The sequence below is a fragment of the Chlorocebus sabaeus genome, chromosome 2 (genome assembly GCF_047675955.1).
Source record: "Chlorocebus sabaeus isolate Y175 chromosome 2, mChlSab1.0.hap1, whole genome shotgun sequence".
In the NCBI taxonomy this organism is placed as follows: Eukaryota; Metazoa; Chordata; class Mammalia; order Primates; family Cercopithecidae; genus Chlorocebus; species Chlorocebus sabaeus.
The window spans coordinates 5405353-5417857 of NC_132905.1; the positions used below are offsets into that span (position 1 = coordinate 5405353).

The 12505-nt window shown below is 45.5% G+C and overlaps 1 long non-coding RNA gene across 1 annotated transcript; it reads right to left on the reverse strand.

Moving 5' to 3' along the window:
• Positions 1-302: 302 nt before the first annotated feature.
• On the reverse strand, positions 303-1688 carry LOC119618422 (uncharacterized). Its single transcript, XR_005234727.1, has 2 exons — positions 1590-1688; positions 303-747 (listed from the first exon to the last, which is right to left on the reverse strand). It is a non-coding gene; the product is annotated as an uncharacterized lncRNA (long non-coding RNA).
• Between the last annotated feature and the right edge of the window lie 10817 nt (positions 1689-12505).

Consider the following 12505-nt stretch of genomic DNA (forward strand, 5'->3'; position numbering starts at 1 on the left):
TTCGTTCATCAACAAACACCCTCTATAACCCCCATCCCCAAATCTGAGTCATTCTCACTCTATCAGTCAAGTCTTCATGGGTGTAGGGGAAGAGTCCATAGCATGGCTATGGCTTTTTTTTTTTTTTTTTTAAAGCCCACTAAGGATGATTTTAAAGTCCACACATCATGCAGTAAGATGAATTTCAGCATTAAGCGGCCTCATCACGAAGAGCTGGCAGCCTAGAGGGGCGATGTCCTTGAGAGGGTGTGTTGGGTGCGCATTGTGTTATCAAGTAATACAATCAAGCCAAGTAAATGAACTCATTATGACTGGTTTTTTATTCCCCACTTGTCAGGAGTCATAACTGTATGAAACATTCTCCACCTCGATCAATTGGAAAATCAATACCTTGGTATTTGTGGAAAGCATCTCTTATAGGAAGAAATGAAAAGAAATGTTTGGGAAACATTCAGGAAATTAGCCCATCTGACAGTCCCTGTTTTAAAGCAGTCATTCTCCTTTGCAGGAGTTGGTGCTGAAACATGCTCTTTCTTTTGGAAGGGGGCAGGCTGGCTGGGATGGCAAATGGTTTTGATCATCCAAATCACAGTTTTCTTCAAGCATTGATGATGGTGAGTCCAGGTGAATATTTCATTTGCTTGCCTCATGGGTGGCCCTGGCGAAATGAGGCTTCCATCCTGGGTAGCGATGGTTCGGGCTTGCTTGGTTTGGCAGAACCAGTTTGCCATCTTGGCCCTCAGGACTCTGGGGGTGATGGTGAGTAGGCATCAGAGATTACCCTGCTTTTGGAATCAGCTGTCAGAGCCCCTCACTGGCATGATCATTGACATCATCACTCCAGCACTTCTTGATGATGGGCTGATGAACACTTTGCAGTATTTCATCAACTATAGATTTTACAAGCTTGGCCTTGAGGTGATGTTCCTGCATAGGCCCCACTTCCTGGATTGTTGATTGCTTTTGTTAAAAAAAAAAAAAAACAAACATGGAAAATAGGCCTGGCGCAGTGGCTTATGCCTGTAATCCCAGTACTCTGGGAGACCGAGGTGGGTGGATCACCAAGTCAGGAGTTCAAGACCAGCCTGACCAACATGGTGAAACCCCATATCTACTGAAAATAGGAAAAAACAACAACAGCAAAAAAAAACATAGCCGGGCATGGCAGTGTGTGCCTACAATCCCAGCTACTTGGGAGGCTGAGGCAGGAGAATTGCTTGAACCTGGGAAGCAGAGATTGCTGTGAGCTGAGATAGCGCCATTGCACTCCAGCCTGGGTTATAGAGCGAGACTCCATCTTGAATATATATATATATATATATGGAAAATATCAAACATATGTACAGTAGAGAGAATGGTACCATAAACCCCCATGTATCCCTCACCATCCTCAATAGTTGACCCCCTCTGTCTCCCCTGACCATAAGTTATTTTGGAGAAAATGCCAAACACCACAAATATTTCTGTGTGTATCTCTAAAAGATGTGGGCTCTTCAAAAGACATAAACAATACCATTATCACAATGAATTATCAGTTCCTCCTTATCAAATATCGAATCTGTGTCCAGGTTTTCTTGCTTGGCTAATACCTTTAAAAGAAAATGTGTTCAATTCAGGATCCAAATCCAGTCTATGTTTTGTAAGTGGTTACTTGGTTGATATATCTTCTAAGTCTTAATCTACAGATACTCTCTCTATCCCTGCAATTTACCGGTTGAAGGAATCTGATCAGATGCTGTAGAATTTTTCATAGTCTACATTCTGCTGATTGCATCCCCATGGTTTCACTTAAAATGGTAATATTCGAGTTCTAGTGTGTCTTCTTTATTGCCTGAAAGACTTCTATAAAGAGAAACTGCCCCTCATTAACTATCCAATTTCCCTGATATACAGTTCTTATGTTTTTCTTTTTTTTTTTTAAAGCAAGATAAATGCTTTATTTTCCCCCTTTATTTACCAGTTTTCGGAATAGTGAGTGAGTTCCCTAGCATCCGCCCAAGATGCCCAGTGAACTTTCAATGTTTCCATTCCTGGCAGTCATCCCACTGATGCCCGAAAGGCCCCCTCTTTGACCAGTGGGAGTGCCTTGCCATCACTGCCCGGGATCTCTTTAACGGGCTCTGCCCTTGACTTTTTCTTCTGTTTAAATCTCAGACCCACTGAGAGCCCCTCTGGCCAGGATCCACCACAGAGCGTGACCCTGTCTCCTTGTCACTGTGCGGTTGACAGATTCTGCTTGCTTTTCTCTCTCGACAGACCTTAACAAATTAGTCTTGTTATTTATCCAATTTCCTAATACCCCAAAGGGTTGTAATGAATTTCTGGCAGTGGGGGTGCATTATAAAAGCAAAAAAAAGCACAAATTAACAAACCGAACTCCCCACCCTCCCCAAATCCCAACAGTCTTCCTGCCCCAGGGCCTGAGATTGCCATTCTGTCCTGTGGCGTTTACTCACTGATGTTCATGGATGTTGTTTGGTATCTTTTTTTTTTTGAGACAGAGCCTCACTCTGTCGCCGAGGCTGGAGTGCAGTGGTGTGATCTTGGCTCACTGCAACCTCTGCCTCCCGGGTTCAAGCGATTCTTCTGCCTCAGCCTCCTGAGTAACTGGGATTACAGGTGCCCACCACCACACCTAGCTAATTTTTTTGTATTTTTACAAAAATGCAAGATGGTTTCACCATCTTGGCCAGGCTGGTCTTGAACTCCTGACCTTGTGATCCACCTGCCTTGGCTTCCCAAAGTGCTGGGATTACAGGTGTGAGCCACTGCGCCCAGCCTGTCTTGCATCTTTCAGCCTGCATTTCAGCTGTGCCTCGTGGCCGACCTCAATGCCACAGGGCAGCACATGGATTTCTACTCCCTTATCCATGTCATCTGGTTGATTTACTTGCTGAATCTTCAGTGGAGAAAAGCAGTTGCTGAGGTCTGGCTAGATACTGTGGTTTTCTTTTTTTTTTTTTTTTTTTTTTTTTTTGAGACGGAGTCTCGCTCTGTCGCCCAGGCTGGAGTGCAGTGGCCGGATCTCGGCTCACTGCAAGCTCCGCCTCCCGGGTTCACGCCATTCTCCTGCCTCAGCCTCCTAAGTAGCTGGGACTACAGGCGCCCGCCACCTCGCCCGGCTAGTTTTTTTTTTTTTGTATTTTTTTAGTAGAGACAGGGTTTCACCGGGTTAGCCAGGATGGTCTCGATCTCCTGACCTCGTGATCCGCCCGTCTCGGCCTCCCAAAGTGCTGGGATTACAGGCTTGAGCCACCGCGCCCGGCCTAGATACTGTGGTTTTCTTGTCAGTCTTAGGATCTTTTAGCATTTTCCATTCCTGGGGCTGCCTCCTGGTTTCTGCAAAGGTAAGCCCAGCAATCTACATGTCCACCTGACTCTTCCGGGGAAATGCTGAGTTTTGGCAAATACTTTGCCCTAGACATGTTGGGTGTCTTTGGGCAGGGGACCTAGGGTTCCTGTGCCTCAGTTTCTTTTTAAAGGAGAACTGTTGCATTGAGGAATAGGACCTCAGAAATAATTGGGCCTGACACCTGGGTCACCTTGTCCTGGAGAATTGACTACTATGGGCACAGTTCAGGAATAGAGCCAAACCCACCAAGCCAACCCAGGCTTGCCTTGAGAGGAAGAGTTGGCTCACCTCTGCCCTAAAATGCAAATAAAAATGGAAAGAGCAGGAAACAGGAGGAGTAATGCCCCCTTCCACTTGTGTACACTCTTAGCTTTCCTAGCATTTCACACTTTTTCCTTATAGCAGTCCTATTAGGTTAAACCAGACACCAGCACTCCTGTTGTACAGATGGGGAAGCTGAGGCTGCCAAGGAAAGGAGCACATGCTGCACACCAGGGGCTGTGCTGGGGGTTTTGCTCCCTTGTAACTAGGGCTACAGAGCTCTTGGTGGCAGAAGCCAAAGGCCTGGGTCCGCAGCCTACTGGGGTCATCTTTTCCTGGGATGGTCTTATCTCAACACAGTAAAGATTCAAAAATTTATCCTGAGTCAAATTAACAACCTCAATTTTAATCTTAAGTACTATCTCCCAGCGCACACAGCTTTTCTGCTTAGGGGTTTTCCTAAGAACATCTCTACTGTCTGCATTAGGTTTTCTCATTGAATTTCTTTGGCTTTCCATTTCTCTCCTTTCTTCCTCTTCCTCCTCCTTTTCCTGCCTCCTCTTCTCTCTCTTTCTTCCTTCCACTCTGCCCTCTATTCCCCTCTTCTATTCTTTCCAAGCCTCTTCTTTTTTCTTCCTTCCCTCTCTCTCTGTGATTCTCTCTTTCTTGTTTCTGGGTCTTTCTGTTACCAGCTCTCCCTTCTCATTTTCTTTCTCTTGTTCTCTCCTCTTCTCCTATTTTGACTTCTCTTTGTGGACAGTCACACTCTCCTACTTTCAACCTTCTCTCCTCTCACCCTCTTTTTCTCCCAGCTTGGTGCTGAAATCTTTAGCACTCCCCCTTCACGTGGTTTCTCTCATCCCTTACAGCCTTGCTCAGCCCCTGCCTTCCAGTTCCCAACGTGGAGATGTCACCTGGGTTTACCACCTGCAGATCACCCTATAGCAACCCTGTTCAGTTAATCAGACACCAACACTCCCATCGTACAAATGGGGAAGCTGAGGCTGACAAGGAAAGGAGCATGGGCTGCATCCCAGGTATGCAACTGATCCCTAGTACCACGTGCAGGCTGGGCAGGTGTCTCCGTGAAATACCCCACATACCGTGGGGTGGGCAGGATCATGGTTCCCCAGACGAACCAGCTATCAGGCTTTCTGAAGCAATTTCCAGTATCCTTTCAACTTTGTAAAAGAGAGTTCATCCCTTGACTCTGAAATTGTCATCTCCAACATCCTCATCATTCCATATAATTTGAAACAAGCATTAACAGAACATAGACTCAATGGTCTTTAGAAAAATAATGAAGACAAGGCTAGGCGCGGTGGCTCACGCCTATAATCCCAGCACTTTGGGAGGCCAAGGTGGGCGGATCATGAGGTCAGGAGATCAAGACTCTTGGCTAACGTGGTGAAACACCGTCTCTACTAAAAATTACAAAAAATTAGCCGGGCGTGGTGGCGGGTGCCTGTAGTCCCAGCTACTCGGAAGGCTGAGGCAGGAGAATGGTGTGAACCCAGGAGGCAGAGCTTGCAGTGAGCCGAGATTGTGCCACTGCACTCCAACCTGGGTGACAGAGTGAGATTCCATTCTTAATAATAATAATAAAAACAAAAAGCAAATGGCTCCTTCCTTTACAGATTACCCGTGGAGAACCACTAGTACAGAAATACACTCAAATCTCAGTAAGTGATTGTATCTCCCAGATTTTTGCCAGGAAGCCGGATGCCAATTTGTTACTCCCTGAGTACCAAGGGTGTCTGAGTGCCTCTTCACGTTGGGAACTTCAGATTGGGCAGGCAATTGAGAACTTAGGACACGCCAAGTGCCATCTCAGCCTCTCTTCTTTGCCAATCTTCTTTCCAATATTTCTCCATTTCATCTTCTTGTAATTACCCAGACAGTACTCAGGGAAGAAATACAGTTACCAGGTTCCAAGGTCTCCATCTAATTAAAAAATGCTTGTGTCGGGGAGAATTTTAATTCATAAGCATTATTCTGAAGGGGTGAAGTGGGTGGGGGGGGTACTTTCAACAGATGATTTAAAATCCAGATATTTAGTAAGATACTAAATAAAAAGTGGATGGCTGATTTGCAAATAAGATTTCCAAATGGTGTCTCAAATAAAGACTTTCCAAAATATGGATTTGGGGGAGACAGTGTTCCCCATCCAAAGGTAAGCAGGCTTTGTCTGCTTTTAGGGTTTGCCCTTCTCAGCCTAGAACATATCCATCTTCTTGAAAGCAAATGGGGTTCTCTAGGGGAAAATGTAACTATGAATGGTAGAAATAGTCAAAAGGTTTCATTTCCTTCTCCCACTTCTTGCCTTTTCCTTGAATTCTGTCACATGCAAAATCCACTATTTATTTATTCACTCATCAAATGCTGATAGATCCAAACTAGGTGCCCGAGCACTGCCCTGAGCATGGAGACTTGGCAGAGAGAAGATGGCAAAGTCACTGCTTGGTAGAGTTTGCATTTCACCCAACCTGGGTCTTCAAGGGTTTGGAAGGGTGAAGAGAGCACCTGCTGGGGAACCCAGAACTCCACTGAGGTGCCACATGGAAGAACGAGTCCTCTGCCTGCAGCTCTGGGGTCATACTCTGAGCTGGGCAAGGAGGTTTCAGGAGGTGCCTTCTGGAAACTCACACAGCATCCTTGTGCTACCTCCTTTACCAAGGAGGTGGTGACAAGGGAGGCACCCAAGTGATGTGAGAGGATGAACTTGGCCCCTGAGCATATGACCTTGGTAGTCCCAGGGGCCTTCCCTGCATTGTGTCCCCTTATGGTATGGCCGCTGGGTGAGGTCCTCATTTGGGTGCCCAAAACCATGGGGCAGGGCAGCCATGGCCAGGGACCATGAGCCCTCCTTGCATCTTTACAGTTGACTTTCTGCTTCTCCTGGTGGCCTCCCTGCAGTGGCAGGTGTTTGTAGATGGGAACAGAGTGTTGTGAGGATGCAGGCAGGTACATCATGGAGAGGAGCAGAGACCTGAGGCCGGAAGACCTCACCCAGCTCAGCCCTATTCTCAACTTTATTTTCTGCCGGTAAGAGCTGAGGTCCTGGTCTCAGGCCCTCTGTGGGTGGGCAGTCTTCGCTCCCTTTCAGCATGGTGAGCCCAAGAATTGTTGCTTTTGGAGAAGAAATCATGATAATTTTATTTTTTAATTTGAAAAATATAAAATTGAGGTATAATTTATATACAGTGAAACATTCAGATCTTAAGTATGATAGTCAACCTTGATGGAGACACATCAAGGCACAGACGATTTCCATCATCCCAGACATTTTCCTGTCTCCTCTTCCTAGTTAATTCTTCTCCCAGGGATTATACCACATTTTGATGATCCACTCATGAGTTGATAAACAGCGATTCTGTTTCCAGTTTTGAGCTAATATGCATAAACCTTTCACAAACATTTTTGCATAGGGTTTTTGTGGAAATATAGTTGTTCCTCTGGATAAAAACCTAGGCATGGAACCACTGGGCAATGGGGTGAATGTACCTTTAGTGTTTTAAGAAGCTGCCAAATTGTTTTTCGAAGAAGCTGTACCATCTTTTTTTTTTTGAGACAGAGTTTTGCTTTTGTTGCCCAGGCTGGAGTGCAATGGCCTGATCTCGGCTCACTGCAACCTCCGCCTCCCGGGTTCAAGCAATTCTCCTGCCTCAGTCTCCTGAGTAGCTGGGATTACAGGCATGCACCACCACGCCAGGCTAATTTTTTGTATTTTTAGTAGAGACTAAATGTTGGTCAGGATGGTCTCGAACTTCTGACCTCAGGTGATCCGTCTGCCTCAGCCTCCCAAAGTGTGGGATTACAGGCATGAGCCACCACGTCAACAACTTTCTGAATGTCTCCTCCCCAAGTCACATGTATGTGTTGACTGGGTCCTGGCATGGGCTCACCACTCATTCACGCAGTCAGCGATTTTATTGAGCATCTGTTATATACTGAGCAGTGTTCAAGATCAGTGGTGCAGAGAGTTCAGAAAAAATAGTCTTTTCAACTGATGCTGCTGGAACAATTGTATGTCCATAACCCAGCCCCCCAACCAAAAAACCTAAAACACAAAATGCCTTAATCCAGATCTCACATCATATACAAAGATCATCTTGAAATGGATTGTAGACCTAAATGTAAAACCCAGAACTATAAAACTTCTACAAAAATAGAAAAAGCTTTTCATGACCTTGGGTTGGGAAAATATTTCTTTAATATGACACAAAAAAATCATGCTATAACAGGAAAAAGTTGATTATCAGTATTCATCCAAAAAACACAAAACATGTTTTTCAAAAGACACTATCATGATCATGAAAGGATGAATCACAGACTGGGAGAAAATATTTGCAAAACCGGTGTCTGATACAGTACTTGTATCCAGAATACACGCAAACTTTTACAGCTCAATGAAAGAAAACTCATTTTTTAAAATAGGCAAAAGATTTAAATAATCAAAAAAGATAAGATATTAAGCATATTTTGAAAAGATACTTAACAGCATTAGTTATCAGGGAAATGGAAATTAAAAATTAAAATGAAATACCACTACACACTTATCAGAATGGTTAAGATTAAAACAACAAACCAAAACCCCCTGGTAATACCAAGTGCTGGAAAAATGCAGAGCAACAGGAATTCTCACTCATTGCTTGTAGGAATGCAAAGTGGCACAGTCACTTTGGAAAACAGTGGCGGTTTCTTATACAGTTGAATGTATACTTACCATATGACACAGCCATTCCCCTCCTATATATTTACCCAAACGAAATGGAAACTTAGTTCCATGCAAAAACCTGGACGTGAATGTTCACGGTAGCATTACTCACAATCACGGAAAACTGGAGACAACTCACTTGTTCATTACATGGCAGATGGATAAATTGTGTTACATCCGTGCAAGGGATATGACTGAGCAAGAAAAAGCAAGGAACTATTGGCACTACATAGATGACGTGGATGACTCTGAAAAGCATTATGCCAGACAGCAAAGGTGACATACTGTATCATGCCATTTCCAAGATATTTTGAAAAAGGCAAAACTGTAGGGACAGAAAAGAGATCAGTGGTTGCCTGGAGGGATGGGGACTGCAAAGGAGCCCAGGAAATTTTGGAAATAATGGAAATATTCAGGATCTCAATTGTAGTTGTGGTTACAGGACTGTATGCATTTGTCAAAATTCAAAGAACTACACACCTAATAAGGGAGATTTTTACTATATGCAAGTTTTACCTCGAGGAGCCTGATTCTACACAATACCTTGCCCTCATGGGCAGCACCAGCTTTGCTAAGAGCCTCTGAGGGTCTCCCGCTCGCTGCATTTCTCCCACTGCCTCAGTTTTACACGTTTCTTGAAAATATTTTAAGGTGCCCTGCAGAAGATATGCTTTTGTCCCTCTGTCAAATGACAGCATCTTTGCTTTTTACTCGCTCTTCAACCTTCCAGATCCTACTTGGACATGGTGAAAGTTGCTGTTTTTTGGTATCATTTTGGATGTGTGCTCTGGCTGTTTTTTTCTTGTGGGAATGGCGTGGATCAACAACTCAGGGGCTGGGTACCTGGTGGCCTTTGGATACCTCGTGCTGCATGGAGGCCACCTCCTCTTGAAGCCCTTGAAGTTCATTCTCCGGCCACTGGACTGACTGATTGCCTGCTCGGTGCTGGTGGTTGCTGTGAAGACTCTCCTTTCGGTATGGGAGGCTTTCTTTCAAGACTGCTCTTTGTTTTCCTAGCCTGACTGTCTTAATACCCCAAGAAAAGGCACTGCCAAAACCAACAGTCGTCTTAAAAGGCCTTTTTCAAAGTCATGTTTACCAAAGGTGGAAAATGTAAAATGATTCCCCATATGTCATGCATGATGCAGCCTGGGCTTTCTGGAGCAGCGTTTGATGTTGAAGAGCTCTACATTTAAAGGAAATCGAGAGGCAAAAAAAGAGGAAGCCCAACAGAAGGAATGTTTTATAAACTCACTAGTAACCTAGAGATGATCCCCTGATGAATCTGGTGTTCATTCATGGTAACAGAATGTACTATATATTTCAAAGAGCAGTCACATTAAAATAATGCAGGGAAAAGTTCATTAACAGTTTGAAGAATGGAGAACTCATGAGTCTGAAACCTGGAAGGGGCCTCAAGAGATTATTTGGTTCTTCCTTCTCCCCGACTCCCTACTGCCATCTTGGGTTGGTAAAACTCAAAATTCCACATGATGGATGAAGACAGAGAAATAAGAGACCAGCCCAGTACTGTCAGCTGGCCTGCAAGCCGCCGACCCATCTCCAGACCCCCAGTGCTTATTTTTTCTGTCTAATCTGCTGTGCCCCATGCATGAACTTCCAACTCGGCTATACATTAAACTCCACTCAGCATAATGGAGTCATTTTTTGGACAACCCAAAACCACAGATCATTATTCAGAATCTTGGTCCTCGTTGGCTTCCAAGTGATTGCCTGTCGGATAAACTAGCTTTTACTGTAATGGTGACATTCGCGTTACCAATTCATCATATCTCATCTTCCTGGGTGGAACTACCACAGTGTCCTCCAGTGTAATACATCTTAGGACTTTATCCTCCTAATGGCCAGTAAGTCTTCCTTGATGAAAAACACAAATCGTGAGAGGGAAGGAGGCTTTAGAGATGATGTGACTTTGCAGATGACAGCATGGAGGATGAGAGAAAGGCAAGGGTTCGGTCTTAGCCCCACAGTTGTGTCTGGCTGCTCAATTTCCTTTGCTCAGTCCTTAGCAACATAGAAGATTCTTTCACAGCTTCCTGGTTAAATCCACTTTAGGTTTCTGGGGAAGAGTATAATTGGATCTCTTTCGCTGCCCAGCCAAATGGTAGTCTCCTGAGTGACTAGTACCCTTGAGGAGACAACTAAAGAGACAAATGAAAGATGACACTGGCGGGGCGCTGGTTCACACCTGTAATCCCAGCACTTTGGGAGGCAGAGGCAGGCGGATCACCTGAGGTCAGGAGTTCAAGACCAGCCTGATCAACATGGTGAAACCCCGTCTCTACTAAAAATACAAAAATTAGCTGGGCATGGTGGTGTGTACCTGTAATACCACCTATTTGGGAGGCTGAGGCAGGAGGTACCCTTGAACCCGGGAGGCAGATCTTGGCAGTGAGCCAAGATCACGCCATTGCACTCCAGTCTGGGAGAGAAGAGCAAGACTCCATCTCAAAAAAAGAGATGATACCAGTTGTGGAGGGCAAACTGGTGGGGGGCACTGCAGATGAAGGCAAGGGTGAGTCCTCCGCATATTTCTCCTCTGTGGCCACTCGCTATGTGTGAGTACCTAGAGGTTTTACTTGTCTCCCACTGCTGGCTTGTCTACAGTTTGGACTTGAACTGCACAGTGAAGGGGATCAGTTAGGTAAGCACCCAGAATGTTCGCCAGCATGATACAGACACGACCTCAGGGACAGTTGGCATAGAGCAAAGTTGAAAGCATAGTACAGTGATCACCTGCATACCCACCCCTAGATTAACAGCTGTTTAGCCACCTTTGCTTTATCTATATTTGTGTGTGTGCACGTGTGTCTGTGTGCATGACTACTTTTGAGACATCTCTGAAAACAAAGATGCAGACATCAAGCCATTCTCCTTTATACCCACCACATTATCAGTCCACCCTAAGAAGATGACTCTAATTCCCTAGTATCTTCTAATACCTGGTCTGCATTCCAGTGCCTCCAGTTGCTCCAAATGGTTGATTGCAGCTCTTATTATTTTTAGAATCAGAGTCCAATCAAAGCTCACATGCGGCATTTGACTATTTTGCCAGACTGTCCTCTGAAGGGCCACTGAGAAAAGCCCTGGTGGGACCTGGAGGACGTCCATTCCCTCCAGGGAAAACTCAGGGACCAAACCGAGAGGAAAAAGAGGGGATAGAACATCCAAGGCTCTGCCTCAACACCAAATGTCAAGTCAAGGGCAGTGGCCCCTGTGGTCAGCGGCTCCTCAGCTTTAATCCCACTCTGTGCCACGGGTGCTTCTGTGGAGTTTGCCAAACTTCAGCCCCACCACTAATGACCAGGATTCTGGCCTGTTTAGAGAGGGAGGAGCCCTGAGTTCTGCCTGACTGGAGCTGTAACTGGCTTCCTTTTATGAATGAAGGAAAAGGGAAAATGTATTTATTTTCACTGTTGTCTCTGAGTGACATCTTGGGTTAGGCTCTCATTCTCTTTCTTTTAGTTTGTCAGGAAAATATGTGAAGACACAGCTCTCATCTTTCACAGACAAGTCCAGGGCTTAGTGCCGGGCCACGGGGAGTAGGTTTCCGTGCACCACAGTGAGTTGCTGAAATGGAAGAATCTACGGTGCCACAAGTTACCTGTCCCACCCTGTCAATCAGCTGCCTGTTTACCCCAAAGGGAAGGCCACACAGTGGCTTTCAGCAGGAGTCACCTCAGGGAACCTGGTACGGGGATGGGCTCAGCCTCCAGGGAGGGGCCGGTGCTGATAGGGGAGCAGAGAGAACTGGGTACATTTCCCCAGCTCTGACCTCATCTCCTTGTTTCTCTAGGAAATCAGCCATTTGAGTGAAAAGGGGAGAGGGAAGATGAGCAAAGGACAGAACAGTCCAAAAGGAAGTGAAGCAGGGTCTGTCCAAATTGGAACTCATCCCTTCCATCCAGAGGCGTGACCCATGCCAGGCTCTGGCCTGGGTTCCTGGCTTCTCCCATCTTCCATGTAGCTATCCCTGAGGACAAACCCCATGAACCCCAAGAGAAGGAAGAGGGAGTCCTTTGGGAGGCTGTTCGTTTCACCTTTCTGCAAGTCCAGCGACAGAGCTTCCTGAGTTATTCCCTCCTGGATGTGGTCGCCAATTTGGAGGCCACCAAAGCCTCAGCATACAGGCACCAGGAGACCTAGGGACAAAC